The sequence below is a fragment of the Elgaria multicarinata genome, chromosome 3 (assembly GCF_023053635.1).
Source record: "Elgaria multicarinata webbii isolate HBS135686 ecotype San Diego chromosome 3, rElgMul1.1.pri, whole genome shotgun sequence".
NCBI classification, from domain to species: domain Eukaryota; kingdom Metazoa; phylum Chordata; class Lepidosauria; order Squamata; family Anguidae; genus Elgaria; species Elgaria multicarinata.
This window is the reverse complement of record NC_086173.1, coordinates 30,257,070-30,273,279: the sequence shown is the minus strand read 5'-3', so window position 1 is coordinate 30,273,279 and position 16,210 is coordinate 30,257,070. Positions and strand designations below refer to the sequence as shown.

General features: G+C 44.7%; 1 protein-coding gene across 1 annotated transcript in view; it reads left to right on the top strand.

Moving 5' to 3' along the window:
• The first annotated feature begins 1,001 nt into the window (after nt 1–1,001).
• TIMELESS (timeless circadian regulator) overlaps nt 1,002–16,210 on the top strand; it is a 58,463-nt gene continuing 43,254 nt past the window's right edge. The window contains exon 1 of the mRNA XM_063119836.1: nt 1,002–1,042. The gene's annotated coding sequence lies outside the window, so the exon portion shown is untranslated. The remainder of the gene's footprint in view (nt 1,043–16,210) is intronic.

The window sequence follows — 16,210 nt, the reverse complement described above, 5'->3', positions numbered from 1 at the left end:
CAACTAGCCGTGCAGGGAATTGTAAACCTTTTTTCTGTCTAAACGTGCGTAGGATTGCGCCTTAAAAGGGCAATGTTAGACTCGAGCTGAGGGACTCGAGTTGGAAACGATATGTTTAGTGTAATCCTTATACATATCTACTCAAAGAATTCCCATTGAATTCAGTGCTTACTCCCAGGTAAATGGATTTATGATTTCAGCCACCACAACACGAACGTGTAGCACACTCCTCCCTCCCCTCTCCGCAGAAAGCCGCCATTTGGGGACCAAGACCAAGGAAACAATTGTACCCATAGAGATAGAAAAGTTAAGAATACCACAAACCCTCTGACTTCAACTTGCACCCTTCGGAATGTCCGTCGAGCTCCATTGAAAGGAAAAGCATACAATCCTGTTCCTTTTAGTTTGATATTCGTTGCCTGAGTGCAACTGGCCTTTGTTTTGGTAGCCAATTTACAGTCTTTGGGAGACTCCGACTGACCTGTAATGTTATCTACTCCAAATTTATTCACCCTTTAGTGAGTGAAACGACTAAGTCATCACCCGGTTTCTATAAGATCATGTATTACTATTAGGATGTCTCCGCCCCCTCCCCTCTTCCACAACCATCTAGTCAAGCATTCGGTATTAGACTTCCTCCAGTTGGTTTAAGGACAGACAGACATCGAACTCACTCAGTGGGACTTACTTCCGAGTATCGGGCTTCTGCTGCAATCTTGTGCATCCTTACTTGGGAGTAAGCCCTATTGAACTCAATGGACTTCCGAGTATCGGGCTTCTGCTGCAATCTTGTGGATACTTTTTTGGGAGCAAACTCTAGTGAACGCAATGGGCTTATTTCAACGTAAACATACAAAGTTTGGGGTATACTCTGAATATAGGCTGTGGTCGCTGGCCCTTTTAAGGAGCTAGAGAGCATTTGAGCGCCATTTCGAGTTTGGGAGGCGGGAATCAAGTCAGGTCCTGGACTGAAGCTGCGGGTTCTTCTTCCCTGTCCGAAGTGAGGGTGGGAATGATGCCGATGGAGACGCTCGTGGAGTCGGTAGATATGCACGGATGTGGTGTGGGGGAGGGCGAGTGTTTAAGGCTGCAATCCTATGCACACTGATTTCGGAATAAGTCCCATTGATTTCAGTGAGGCTCACGTCTGAGTAATGTGCATCGAATTGGGCTCCACCGCTGCAATCCCGTGCTCATTTACTAAGGAATGAGTGTCGTTGAACTCAGCGGGGCTTAACTTCTGAATAATAACTATGTTTAGTATCATTTTTGAAGACCTATCTCTGTTGGTTTGGGCGGAGGTTTGGGATGGGCGTTTGGATCGCACTGGCGATTAATAGCAGCCCGATCACGTTTATTCAGGAGTAAGCCCCACTGCTCTCAATGGGACATCGTAAGCAGGTTTAGGACTGCAACGGTAACAGCCCGCTCTGTGCACGTTTATTCGGAAGTTCGTCTCACTAAATTCCATGGGACTAATTCCCGAAGCAAGTATGTGTAGGATCAGAAAGGGAAATGGGCGGGTTACTGGAAAGCAGACGGAATTTTTTTGAGAGAATAGCACGAGTTAGAGCTGCTGGTTAAACGGGAGCTGATCTTCAGGTGGCGTTGGGGAAGCATACGACAAGGGAATAAATATATTCCAATTTGTTAGGTTGTAGATGCACAGCTTTGGCCTGTATTCACGCTACATGCAATAACCCTATGTCTAAACAGGCTGCTTAAAATCCCTCTGAAATCAACGGGATTGAAAAGGGGCCCCAGCTAGGCATACGATTGTAACCCGTGGAACTGGCAAAGGATGGCGCGGTGTCCTGTTCGCAAAGGCATCTGTAGAAAGGTTTTGCATATCTTGCTGTCTCCTCCTCTGTCAGGAGCTACACTACTGCTTTAAAACGGTTTATAACAGTAGTGACAACTGTTGAGGACCAGGGCAGGATCTACACTACTGCTTATAACGGTTTATAATGGTTATGAAAACTGTTCAGGCCCAGGACACATATACAGTTTTCATACCGTTTTAAAAGTGTTATATCCTACTTCGTGTAGATCGGGTTCAGGGCACACACCATATACAGTTTTCAAAACGTTTTCATATCCTGCTTGGAATAGATCCGAGCGGTTTAAATTCCGCAGCCACAGTAAGGCAGAGCTCATACGCATCTTTCATTGGAGCTACACAACCCTGGAGCTGGGAAGCTTCTGCCAGTATCAAACAGCTTCCGCTTTAGTTTCTATGGCTTCTCATTGGCTGCTGCTCTGATTGGTGACTTCCAGGTGTAGTTCGGCGACAGTCTGTAAGATTTGAAACGCCAACCTATCTGTCCCTCCTCTTCTCTTTCTGTGCTGCCAATTCTGTAATTTACCGGTGGGTCCTTTCCCCTGGAGATTACAATACAGCCTTCCTCAACCTGGGGCGCTCCAGATGTGTTGGACTGCATCTCCCAGAATGCCCCAGCCAGCTGGCTGGGGCATTCTGGGAGTTGTAGTCCAACACATCTGGAGCGCCCCAGGTTGAGGAAGGCTGCAATAGGAGAAGATTTCTCTTTAAAATCACCGCCGCCACCTTACAGGAGCCCAACCCCATTAAAGGTTTCCCATTCTGTCGGCTCCATATTAAAGATCCCAAGGTGAATCGAGGTAAGGATCGCTCTTGCAAAACCTCGCTGTTGTTTGTTGTGCTAGCTGTTCTATTTCACTTCGCCCAAGAGATGAGTTTTCGTACATGTTGCGATTGCTATGGTAGGGAATAAGCTGGGTCGAGAAGTGAGAGAAGACTAGAAATCCTTCTGTATGCTCTTGGTCACAACGAATGTGCAGTTGCTAACCGATCACCATTAGTTTAATGCAGTGGTTCCCAAACTTTTTCAGGTAACCGCCCCCTTGGTTCCACAAACTCATGCCCAGTGCCCCCTACCATACACTATAAAAATCATTATTCAGAATAGCGGTTTTCAACGACCCACTAAGGAAGATTATTCATTTATTTATTTATTTATTGCATTTCTATACTGCCCAATAGCCGGAGCTCTCTGGGCGGTTTACAAAATCATAAAAATAATTTAAAAAATTATAAATAACAATAAAAATTATAAAAACAATAACAATAAAATTCAAAACAGTAACAATTAATTGAATATTTATTCAAAATCCAATTGCCTTTTTTCAGTTTATTCAATTAAACATAATTGATGGACTTGATCCAGTGATATCATCTTTTCAAAGTCTGATAGTCATTTAGCAAGAATATTAGATATCACATTTAGTAACTAGGGTAGAGTTCCTCACTATTCCGTAAATTCTTAATGTGATGGATGGGCTTCTTAAACGGTATTAATACATGTGTGAATTCTTCCCCTATATGGCTTGGGACCAAACTACCTTCTCCCATAAAAATGTCCCTGGGTTTTAAGACCTTCTGGAGAGGCGCTTCTCGGAAAAGACCACTTCAAGGTCGCCCCTTTGCCTCTTAGCGCCCCCCTGCTGCCCCCTTGCCTCTTAGCGCCCCCTTATGCAATCCCACCGCTCCCAAGGGGGCAGTACCGCCCACTTTGGGAACCACTGGTTTAATGCATTTCTGTGGGCCATCGTTAAAATGAGCCAATTCATTCCAGTATCATTCTTTTAATATGTCCCCAGTCTTTCACTTGTTTCAGGTGATCCTGATGTTTTTTCTCTGGATATTGTTTTTGGTGAAGGGAGAGATTGTATTTACTATGTGCAATAATTGTGTCTTTGGGGAATTGTAATGTGCACAACCATCTGATGCACAATATGCTCTAACAGTTTAACATATCCCATTGTATTCACCGAGTGGTGTGTGAATTGTGCTTACATGAATGTCACAGGGCACCTACAGGAAAGGATGAGCAACTTAATTATTTTACATTACTATTTTATATTTTCATGGTAAATTGCTTTGAAGGCCTCTGAACTAAGAAGTAGGACAGAAATGTCTATATAAAAAATAAACAAACATAGACACCTGCCACTCCTGATATGCCTCTGGGAAGCTGAATTTTTTTTTTTTAATTTAAGTTTTGCTCCTCGACATGCTAAGTGTGTTACTTATGTAGAAAGCTACATCTCCCTAATTCTGCCACCCCCACCCATCCTGGCAGGACTCCCCTGCGATTACATAGCTCTCAGGGCTTCTTCATATGAGCAAAATAAGTGACTGGCCACTCTCAGAAGTTTGCACGTCCTTTTGACAACGTTGGCATCAGCCAGGATGTCTCCTGCAGTATCCCCCCCTTATTCTATTTTAAAATAGATCAGAGAAAAACTGAAATAAATCCTAATGGTGTAAAATCAGCAGTGTGTAAGGGGTTGGGCTATGAACTTGCCTAGGAAGGACTTTCCTATGTCTGCAATCGAGGGAGAAGGGGGTAATATGCCTTTGTTCAACAAAGGGAGACGGATCTGGTCACCCCACCATACCAAGAACACCCTCTAAGTTCAATGTGACTTACTCCCAAGTAAGTGTACTGAGCATTACACACTTACAATGCAATCTTATGTCTACTTAGAAGAAAGTCCCAGCTGAGTGACCAACCAAGAAAGAGATCTTAGGGTGGTGGTGGATAGCTCGATGAAAATGTCAAGAAGTCAAACTCCATGTTAGGCGTTATTAGAAAAGGGAGAGATTAGAAATATGTGAAGGGCATAAAGATATTCCCAACCATAATATAGTTCCAAATTTTAAAAAAAGAAAAGAAAAAAGAAGGTAGGGAGCAGTTATTTCATTTGTAAAAAAAAGCACCAAAAGCGGGCAGGACTCGCTTTTAAAAAATGTGAGAGTAGTATGCTGCTAGCACTGGAAAAGGGAGAATGTCTCCATAGATAATAGACGAAGGGCACAATCCTATGCAGGTTTAGACAGAAAACTGGACCTACAGCCCCCTCATGGCTGGCTAGGGCATCCTGGGATTTGTAGGATCCATAGATAATAGACGAAGGGCACAATCCTATGCAGGTTTAGACAGAAAAATGGTCCTACAGCCCCCTCATGGCTGGCTAGGGCATCCTGGGATTTGTAGGAGTTTTTTCCCGTCTAAACTTGCAAAGGATTGGGTCCTAAAGGGGCTTCCCAAGGTTGATGCCTGCCATCCTGTCTTATACACTTTGGAATATGCCTCGATGCACTCGTTGGAACTGCCTTTGGAGTTATCGTGGTAATGGTTTACCCAAAAATTTAGCAGAGTGCGAATAGCAGCAGCAGCGTGGAGCTGGAAATGGTTTCAGCTTGGAGTTAAGAAGAAAAAAGAGCACTCACGGTCTTTGGTCAGTAAGAAAACTTTACTGACACTAAATAAATTACTTACAGAATAAATGGTCATATATACAGTCCTTTCACCAACAGTACAGCAATCACAACGTAGCAGTGAAGATAATATCTTAGCAGTAAGGATAATGTCTTAGCAGTAAGAAGCCTTACAACATGGACTTCTTAAATACACTTTTCTCCTTGGCCCAATTAACCAATAGTCTCTTCATCATGTACTTCTCGTACCGCACGTAGGCCAGGGAAGAATCTGCTTCATACTGGACTTCTCCTGGCAGAGACAATCTGGCCAAGGACATCTTTTTAACTCTTTAGAGTCCTTTTCCTTCTGTGGGTAAAAACCTAACCCCAACAGGAGTCACCTTGCATAGGATGGCGCTGCATCCCTTGGAGAGAGGAGCCCGCCATTAACTACGATATTGCAGTTTTTAAGTGATGCACCAAGAGCTGTATGCCTGTTTTACCTCATGCCTGCAGGAGCCGTGTGAACTCACTCCTCCCCCTCTCCCTCCCTCAGCCTCTTGACACGGAAGGAGCGCGCTGCCGATCTCCCATTCGAACGCCCGGCTCCGTTTCTCTCACGTCGCGTCCCTGGCTGTCCACGTGGGACTGGCGGCTGCTTTCCCTCCTTAGGGAAGAGCGAGCCGCGCCTGCCTCTCCTGCGATCGGTTCATTCGCAGCGGTGGGCGAAAACGTGCGCGTCGCCCTCCCACCTAGCTGGAGTGGGAGTGGATGGCTGCCACACGTGGCGATGTTCGCGATCATTCTTTGACTCTGAAGCCCCACCCTGCCCACGTGAAGTGATGGAGCCGCGTGTGGCACAGAAGAACCGTGGCTCCTTGGGAAAGTGGTCGCAGCAACACTTAGCAAGAGAGGTTTTGCTCTTGGGGGTTTCCTGCTGCTCCAAATTAACTCCTACTTAGAGTAGGCCCATTAAAGTGATTAACTAACTTAAGTCAGTGTGGTGTAGTGGCTAAGGTGTTGGTTTGGGAGTTCATAGAATCATAGAATAGCAGAGTTGGAAGGGGCCTACAAGGCCATCGAGTCCAACCCCCTGCTCTATTCAGGAATCCACCCTAAAGCATCCCTGACAGATGGTTGTCCAGCTGCCTCTTGGGAGATCCGGGCTGGTCCCCACTCACCCGTGGAGGCCCACTGGGTGACTTTGGGCCAGTCACAGACTCTCAGTCCAACCTACATCACAGGGTTGTTGTGACATTAGAGGAGGAGGATTGTGTACGCCGCCTTGGAGGAAAAATGGTGTGATATAAATGTAATAAGTCACATTTATTCCAATGGATCTACTCTGACTTATATTGGATTTTACTCTAGTGTTCTGGGGTCAAGTATACCATCACACACACATTCTAAAATGACTGTCTGACCTTGGCAGAACTGAAGGGTGAATGGCAGAGTGAAATCTGACGCCTTTCAAGTTGGAGACATCTGATTCTGTTTACCTTGACATCCAAAGTAACCTTTCCCAGTCGGGTGGCTTCCAGATGTTTCGGACTTCAAGTCCCAAAATGCTTGAGGATATAGTCCAAAATATCTAGAGGGAACTGGATTGGGAAAGAATGACCTAAAGTTATCCGGCACTTTTAGTGAACCCATCTCCCCCGTGTTCTGTCCTTCTCCAGGTCCTGCTGATTCCAGCTACTCCAAATCACAGTCTGGAGTGCCAGCAGGTTCATTCTGGATGGTACATTTTGAAGAGAGTGATGACTGCACAAATAATTTCTTCATGTCCTCCCCTTCCCCACCATGGCTTCTAGTTTAGAGACCAGTGTTAAACCAAGGATGGGGGAAACTGCTGTATGGACATTATACAGCATTATACTATCTGGACAGGGATAACCTGGCTTCAGTTGTCCATGCTCTGGTAACCTCCAAGTTAGATTACTGCAATGCACTCTACGTAGGGCTGCGTTTGAAGACAGTTCGGAAGCTGCAGCTTGTGCAAAATGCAGCGGCCAGATTGATTTTGGGAACCGGAAGGTTTGACCATATAACACCTGCTCTGGTCCGCTTGCACTGGCTGCCTGTATGTTTCCGAGCCCAATTCAAGGTGCTGGTTTTGACCTATAAAGCCTTACACAGCTTGGGACCACAATACCTGTCGGAACACCCCTTCCGACGTGAATATACCAGGTCACTACGTTCAACATCTAAGGTCCTCCTCCAGGTGCCTACTCCGAGAGAGGTTCGGAGTGTGGCAACAAGGGACAGGGCCTTTTCGGTGGTGGCCCCCAGACTATGGAATGATCTCCCTGACGAGGCTCACCTGGCGCCAACGCTGCTATCTTTCTGGCGCCAAGTTAAGACTTTTCTCTTTACCCAGGCATATGGCAGCACATCTTAATTACCCACATGTTTATTTTAACGGTTTTTAATACTTCATGTATGTATATTCTGTGTTATAGCATTTTAAATTTTGTATACTTTTTATCTCATTTTAGAATTTCTGTAAACCGCCCAGAGAGATCTAGCTATGGGGGCAGTATATAAATGTAATAAAATAAATAAATAAATAAATACAGAGAGGTTGTGACTCTTGTTAAATGCTTGCAGTTAGGTCTCTTAATTCAGATTAAGGATAGCAAGGGAAAGTGGAGAGGTGTTTGTAGGAATGGGAGTGTGATGGTCAAAGCGAGATTGGGTTCTCTGTATTTTGTGTGACTAGCAATTCCCCACCCACCCTTGCTGCATGTAACTAATTTCCGTGATCTTGTACATTCAGGGGTTTCTATGTGCTTGCAGTTCCATCCAAACATATTGATGTTCCGCCTGTGCATTTGTTCATGAATTCATTTAGAATACTGGGCATTTATTGATTGCCTGCCCTTCTGAACAGCACAGGGTATCTTTGCAATTTGACCAGGTGTGCAAACCTCCTGTTCTCCAAGTTTTTGTTGTTATTCAGCTTGGATGAGACATGCTTCCTGCCCTTTCCAAAAAGACCATTAAAATTTGGCTGGGTTGGAAAATGAATTTCAGAGTGAACTTTTGTGCCTTGCAAGTTGGGTCCATTTTCACTAGCCTTTAAAAAGCCTCGGGGTGGGTGGGCGGTGTGTGTATATGAGAGAGAGAGAGAGAGAGAGAGAGAGAGAGAGAGAGAGAGATCCACAATAGCAGAACTGAAAAAACGTTAATGAGTTTAGCATAACAATCAGGCATGGCTCATAAAAATGATATGCACAATATGTGAACTACATGTGACTCAATCTTTTATTTATTAAAAATCCACAGTTGGGCAATTCCTTTATAAGGTCCAACCAAAATTCTACAAAAATATGCAAGCTTTTGAGTTCTCCTGAACTCTTAATCAGTTCATTTATTTATTTATTTATTTATTTATTTATTTGAAGGATTTTTACAATGCTCTTTAGCCAATGAATTTTTGTGAACTGCCCAGAGAGCTTCAGCTATTGGATGGTATAAAAATGCAATGAATAAATAAATAATAAAGTCTCCTGCAATGATTTATGAAGATTGATAGTAAGGCAATCCTTGCCCTTCGGCTTAGGATTTAAAAGATGCAATACAAATGGAAAAAGAATTGGAAGGGGCTGTAGTTCAGTGTGATGGAGCACATTCTTTGCATGCAGAAGGTCCCTGGTTCAATCCCCATGTAGGGCAAGGAAAGAATCTTGCCTGAAATCCTGGAGAGCTGCTGCCAGTCAGTGTTGACAATGGACCAATGGTCTGACTCAGTATAAGGGAGCTTCCCATGTTCCTATGATTGGAAGGGAAGAGGGGAAATAGGTGCTAGATCTTCTTTCCAGTGTTCTTACTGCTGTGACAGCAACGGTTCAAGAGGAGAAGGAGGCAATTGTTGCTCGTATCTCAGCAATGCCGATGGAGTAGCCCCAGTTTCTCTTCTCTTTTTCCCTCTGCTGCAACCTGATATTACTAACTAGCAATGCTGTTCGTCCACTTCAGCGTATGCTTTTGCAAATGGTCCCTCCTGCTATGCCATATTTGGTGAAAGATTTTCACAATTGAAATTTAACAAGGGCGTGGTAGACAAATCTAGCATCTGGTACTATGTCCCAAGTGACTAGAGGGCAGGTCACAGGAACAATACATCTAAGAATTGTTCTGGGATGCTTGGACTCAAAACAAACTTGCTTTTGTTGGTCCGCATAGATTTCAAACTTTTCGTTTGGCAGACCATTTCTAACTTTGGACTAAATGTCAATGTGTGTCCGATGCTAGTTCTGCTTCTTCTCCCCCTCCTGCCCATCAAAATAATGTTCCTTGACATGGGCAACCATCTCCCCACTTTTGATAAAGAGCAGATCGTTATTGGGCAAGATAGCCTCCTATGCCTTGCAGAATGAGATATACAAGCAATGCTTTATTGTGCAAACATGAGTTAACTGATTTTAATCAATAGGGTGGGTGATCACATCTGCCAAATCTGTTACTGCTGAGGGCTAGCAATTGAAATTAGAGAAAGCCAACTGTTCCTCTTAAGTAGCATTTATGAATTAGTCCCTATTTGTTCCCCCCCAAAATTGGAAGGATAACATTAGGGTGACCATATGAAAAGGAGGACAGGGCTCCTGTATCTTTAACAGTTGTATTGAAAAGAACATTTCAGCAGGTGTCATTTGTATATATGGAGAACCTGGTGAAATTTCCTCTTCATCACACCAGTTAAAGCTGCAGGTGCCCTGCCCTCTATTAAATCTGGTCACTCTAGTATAGCTCCTGCAGCTTTAACTGTTGGGATGAAGAGGGAATTTCACCAGGCTCTCCATATATACAAATAACACCTGCTGAAATTCCCTTTTCTATGCAACTGTTAAAGATACAGGAGCCCTGTCCTCCTTTTCATATGGTCACCTTAGATAACATTACGTGTGTGTCTGTGTGTATGCATGCCAAATTCTTTATTTTAGTATTACATTTATATCCCACCTTTTTTCTTCTTGCAAATGAGAGTTCCAAAAATGGTATGGATGCTAGATCACACTTAAAACGACTTGGGAGAAACTTGGGGAGGGATGGAAAGGAAGGGAGAACCTCCAAATGTGTGTTCCACACTTCAAACCCTGGTGATCAAGTTGCTAAGGGTGTGATCTGATCCCCTTTTCTCAATTTGACAGCTGTCAGTGTGTGCAAATTACCCTCTGACAGGTTGGGAAGATGGGACCAGATTGCACCCTTAGGGCAGTTATCCTTAAGTTCTGCTGTGGAACTTACCCATGGGGGTGTCCCCACTTCCATTACACTCCTCCCCAAATCTCCCCCAAGTGATTTTCGGAGCTTCCATTCACAGTAAAAGGAGTGGAACCCTAGAACACCCCTAAAACAACTTGTGGTAGATTTGCAGAGGGGTGGAATGGAAGTGGGGGGACCTCTAAGGGTAAATACCACAGTTAAAAACTTAAGGATAACTTTGCTAAGGGGCCAATCTAGTCCCCTCCTCAACCCCAGCTGTGAAAGGCTGTCAAACCAGGATAGTTGCAGCCCCATCTTGTCAATTAACTTTTATCTTTACAAGTACACGTTGTTCCCTTTAGCAGCTGAAACATACAAGGCAAGGCTATATATAGTTTAACAGCCGTAATTGCGCAGCTCTGCAATTGCAAAAAGCCGATCAAAATAAGATTTTTTTATAAATGCCTTTTATTACATGTTAAGCACACGGGACTAGTTTGCAGAGCAGCTTCCAAAGCTTCCGGGGAAGATGGGCTTCAGGATCTATTGGTGATGACAGGAAATGGGGCTCATGGTGTCACCACAGGAGTTGTGTAAATGCTTACATGTGGGAGAGATTCAAGGTGTCTTAGTAGTGTCAGCCAGGCCCTGTGAGCCTGCCACACATGGCCAGAATTTGTTTTGGAGAAAAAGCAGAACGCTTTCTGACCGCCTAGTAACAGTGTTGATGCACCTTGTGTGTTTGTTGAAAGTCTTCATGCCAGTCCAGAAATACCACAGCAGGGTGCCTTCCTTGACCCACTTGTTTGCATTTACCTGGCTTTGTTAGTACACAGCAGTGTGGCACATGAATGGTCGAAAATGAGGTCTGTTATGTAACTCAGCCATGCTTCTTCTGATAGGCTTTTGCCTGTCCCATTTATTTCCAGGGACATGTATTTTCCTCTGGAGCTTGAATGGGATGGGTTTCAGCCACATTGAAACCCATCACATTGTCTTCAGCCGCAGACAAGCTGGAGCGTGTTCAGAGGAGGGCAACCAGGATGATCAGGGGTCTGGAAACAAAGCCCTATGAAGAGAGACTGAAAGAACTGGGCATGTTTAGCCTGGAGAAGAGAAGATTGAGGGGAGACATGATAGCACTCTTCAAATACTTAAAAGGTTGTCACACAGAGGAGGGCCAGGATCTCTTCTCGATCCTCCCAGAGTGCAGGACACGGAATAACGGGCTCAAGTTAAAGGAAGCCAGATTCCAGCTGGACATCAGGAAAAACTTCCTGACTGTTAGAGCAGTACGACAATGGAATCATTACCTAGGGAGGTTGTGGGCTCTCCCACACTTGAGGCCTTCAAGAGGCAGCTGGACAACCATCTGTCAGGGATGGTTTAGGGTGGATTCCTGCATTGAGCAGGGGGTTGGACTCGATGGCCTTGTAGGCCCCTTCCAACTCTGCTATTCTATGATTCTATGAAGGGTGGGGGCAAGAAGCCATATTGTTTATCTCTTCATAAGACCATAAGAAGAGAATCTACAGAATAGATTCGCAGCTTGGATTGCTTTTAAATCTGGCTCTGAGTATGGATGCTCGAGTGTGAACCGGCACACGCACGCAGGCAGATACTTTTTCTCTCTTTGTGTACTTACAAATGTGACACCTGAATAACGTGGTTTTGATGCACCTTAATATGTGGAATGGCCCTTCCTGGGGCTACATGCACAGCTAATGTGGTGCTGCAGTATATTCTGGGTCAGCTGTTCTCCATAATTACAGTCCAACTGCTGCTCACCACAGCATTTGCACTAAAAGTGTTAAACTGGCTGTCTGCACAGCGCTTTTTATGTCCTAGTGCTGCTGTTAGGTTTTTCTTTGGTTTTATTTTGTAACTGTCTTTATGTTATGGTTTTATATCTTTCAGTTTTAGCTCTGTTTTGTGAACTGGGCAGAGACTGTCAGCTATTAGGCAGTCTAGAAGTGTGAACTAAGCAAATAAATAAATAGAACTGAGGCTTGGTTTTCCCTGATGTTTTGTATACCATGCAAAACTAAATCCAGTGTGTTAGTCCATTGGATATTGCGTCTACTTATTCAAGAGCCAGTGTGGTGTAGTGGCTAAGGTGTTGGACTGGGAGTCGGGAGATCCAGGTTCTAGTCCCCACTTGTCCATGGAAACCCACTGGGCGACTTTGGGCCAGTCACAGACTCTCAACCCTACCACACAGGGTTGTTGTTTTAAGGATAACATGGAGAGGAGGAGGATTATGTATACCGCCTTGGGTTCCTTGGAGGAAAAAAGGCAGGATATAAATGTAATAAATAAATAAATAAAAAGATACCTGTGCTGAATCTGAGCATGTGTCCTCAACTATGGGATTGCTGAGGAGGTTGGTGCTCCTAAACATTTCTGCTTCCTCCTCCCCAGCCTACCCTTCTGCATAGTGACCTTGGTTATAATAACCTTCTAGATTGCTGGAAAGTAGGTTAGAACCATGCAGTACTCTGGGTAAGTGGACCAGTTACATAACCCAGGTTATGTGATGTGGTATCATTTTGAAATCTGTGTGAAGAAAATCATAGTGGTATGGTGGGGTGGGTCTGCCTTTCAGGAAGTGGGTGGGGAAAGCAAGTCTCCCTATCCTTTTTTTTAAGAGTTGAGAATTTTGCTGGCTGCCAGCAGACCTGTTGCTCCCAGCGGCCAATCTGCTTCTCTCCCACACTCTTCCTCTCAGCCTCCAGAAGTTTTGGAAGGATTCCAGCTGCACATGTGTCTGAGGAGCTTGTGTGCATGAAGGTCACAGGAGCTAGAAGGTTTTGCTGGTAAAATAAAACTACATGGGAGTTTTGTATAAACAGAGTGGCTAACAGTTTTTATTCTGCTTTATTTGTCCTTTAGGCTATCTTGAGCACTTCTTTAGACTGTGAGAGTAGTTTTGATTCTGTGGTTTTCTTGCTTCAGGTTTAACTCTTGTGCTGGTGTCAAGGTTTAAAGTGCCTTGGCTGCTACAAAATCTGAGGTTCAGGTTCTCTGTATGGAAATCTTAGTTTGCTGATTTGCTTTTATTTTGTGCCTCACAGTGAACAGGGGACTGAAGGAATAATTTTGCCTGTGGGCTAGGATACTCTGAAGGCGTTTACCTCTTTCTGTTTGTTCAACAAATGTGACTTCTGTGCAAGTTGTCCGCAGTTTTTGGCTGGGTGTAGTAGCCATCGGTTATCTTTAGGAGCTGGTGAGACTGTGCTTTCTTGCTTCCTGCTCCCTAGAGGCAAAGTAAGTGTGCCTCTTTTGTATCTGTTGCCTGGCAAGGGTATTTTTACAGGAGAAGAATGGCAGGTGTATTCGTAGCAACCTCTGCTTTCCAACCTATGATGCTGATGCTGTATCCCAGCGAAGATACATCTTGAAACGGGCTCAGTTTGGACGACACGATAACCAACGGTGGTTTAAATAGTCAACCGTTAGTGAAATAGTCAAACGTTGGTTATTGGGTCGTCTGTCGGGCAAAACCCACCCTGCAGTTGACTATTTACCCCAAAATAACCAAGAAAGATAACCAGCGCTCTGCAGAGTTGACTATCTGCCAATCGTTGGTTAGCGTGTCATCTGTCAGGCTCCGTGGACTATTTCGCAGCGTCGAGTTGACTATTTTGGCTGCCCACAGAGTCCCCGGGCAAGAGCGTCCAAAACCATGCCGGCTTTCTGCTCCAGCCTGCCAAACTTAATTCTGAAATCCGCCCAGCAACAGATGATGACCACCTCCCCATCCTGCCCTCATTTCACATGGAAAGGAACGGCTTCTGGCAGACGCCCATGCCCTGCCCTCCGCTGCCCCCCTTCCCTGTGCCCCCCACCCCTGAGAAGCACTTGTTGTACATTGATGGTGCTATATAAATAAATAATAATAATAATTGTTCTGACAAGTCTGCACATGCCACGGCAACCCAGGGAATGGGGGTCAGACCTGGGCTGTGCGGGGAAGGAAGGAACGACTAGCCATTTCGCCATGACATCTGACTGTCCCAGCAGCCGGGGCTCAATGCACAACTTCAAGCGCTCTCCCCCACCCCAAAAGAAGCCTCCCATTACTGTTCACACCGAAGCAGCAATGCCGTCCCCGGGTGTGGTCTGCATGCACTGTCACAAGCCCCTGTTGTTGGCCGCCAGTGGTCACAGCCGCCCTGTCTGGTTTCCTCCTCCTCCATCTCCTTTCCCCATGACAACTCCAATTCCCCAGGTACCAAGGAGTGCCCCTTTCCCCTCCGCACCTCTCCCAACCAGTTTGCCCACTTGCCCTTCGCACACCACAACCCCTCTCTGCCCCTTGCTCTCTGCTGGCCCTTTCAGCGATCCGCCCTGTCTCTGTGCCATCCGGCTGGCCAGATACCCCGATCTCCTCCCGCTCCTCCACAACCTTCCTCTTCTCCAGGCCCAGGGGAATACACTTCCAAATGGTGCACGCAGGCAAGCCAGCTTCGTGCGGGGGCTCTCCTTCCCCTGCCGCTGTTCAGGGCTTCCTTTTAAATGGGTGAAAAGAAACGGCTAAGGCTGCCATCCTATACACATTACCTAGGAGTAAGTCCCATTGAACTCAGCACTGCGGGTTAAAATTGTAACAAAAATGCTTTTCTGTGTTTAATACAAAGATACAGTATGCCCCAGCGGTGAGCTTTTAGGTTTTCCAGGGTTACCAAGGAAACAGAAGTAGTCAGACTCACAGGTTTGCTTACAAGGAGACAATCTTTACTGGCATAATTTACAGCACATCGGACATATCCCAATAAAGGTGGACCAGACTTCGAAGGCTTCCTGCATAAAAGACCCTTTGGCAAAATCTGGACACCCACCCCTGGGCACAAAACAATTATAGCATAACTGGACTTGGCACTGTTGCCAAGTTAAGCAAGTGATTGATTACTAGCTTTAATAACAAAGTTATAGAAAAGCATTAGTAATAATGAGGTAATCTCACAAATTGCAGTTCCAAGGGTGTTATGGCTATACTGAACCACTTTGGAATGTAAGCTCTTTTCGTATTGACCCATCTTCCCATGGACAGAGGAATGTTGCAGACTAGTATAGAAAAGCAACAGTTTGCTAGCTTAGAAGCAGCCATTCAGCCATAGTTTGCAGGCCTGTACCAATTCAGATACAGTTGGATTTAAAAAAACGTAATGGTGATCCACTTTAGGCAGAAAGGCCTACCCATAATGCAACTGCATCATGAAGAATGGGCAGGACTTTAGTTGTGGTATAGCCTGTGCTGTAGGTGTTCCTTGAACCGCTCCCTCAGTTGTGCACTTATGACACTCTGAAGAAAGGGATATTTAATATTTTTGAAAACCTCATAAAAAGTTTACTTAACGAAATAAATTCATAGTTGGAAGCTGGCTTGAATAAAAATTTCAGACCAGCCCTAATTCCTTGTGAGACCAGCATCAGAATTCGAAATGCCATTTATTTTGCTTTGTACTTTTATACTGTTGTTTTAAACGTTTACATTTTGTATTGTATGTTTTGATGTGTTCTGTGGTTTTAATTGTTCTGAACCACCCAGAGAGCTTCAGCTATTGGGTGGTATAGAAATGTAATGAATAAATACATAATATACATTCATACTGTGTTCATGTCTGTGTAAAACGTTCAACTTCCAGGGTACTAGCATCAAACCTCTAGAAGCCTAGCAATCAAGTGCCTAAGATTTTTCCCTGGCTTCAATAGAAAATGTCAAGCAAATGTGGCTTTGTTTCATGAAGTTATTCC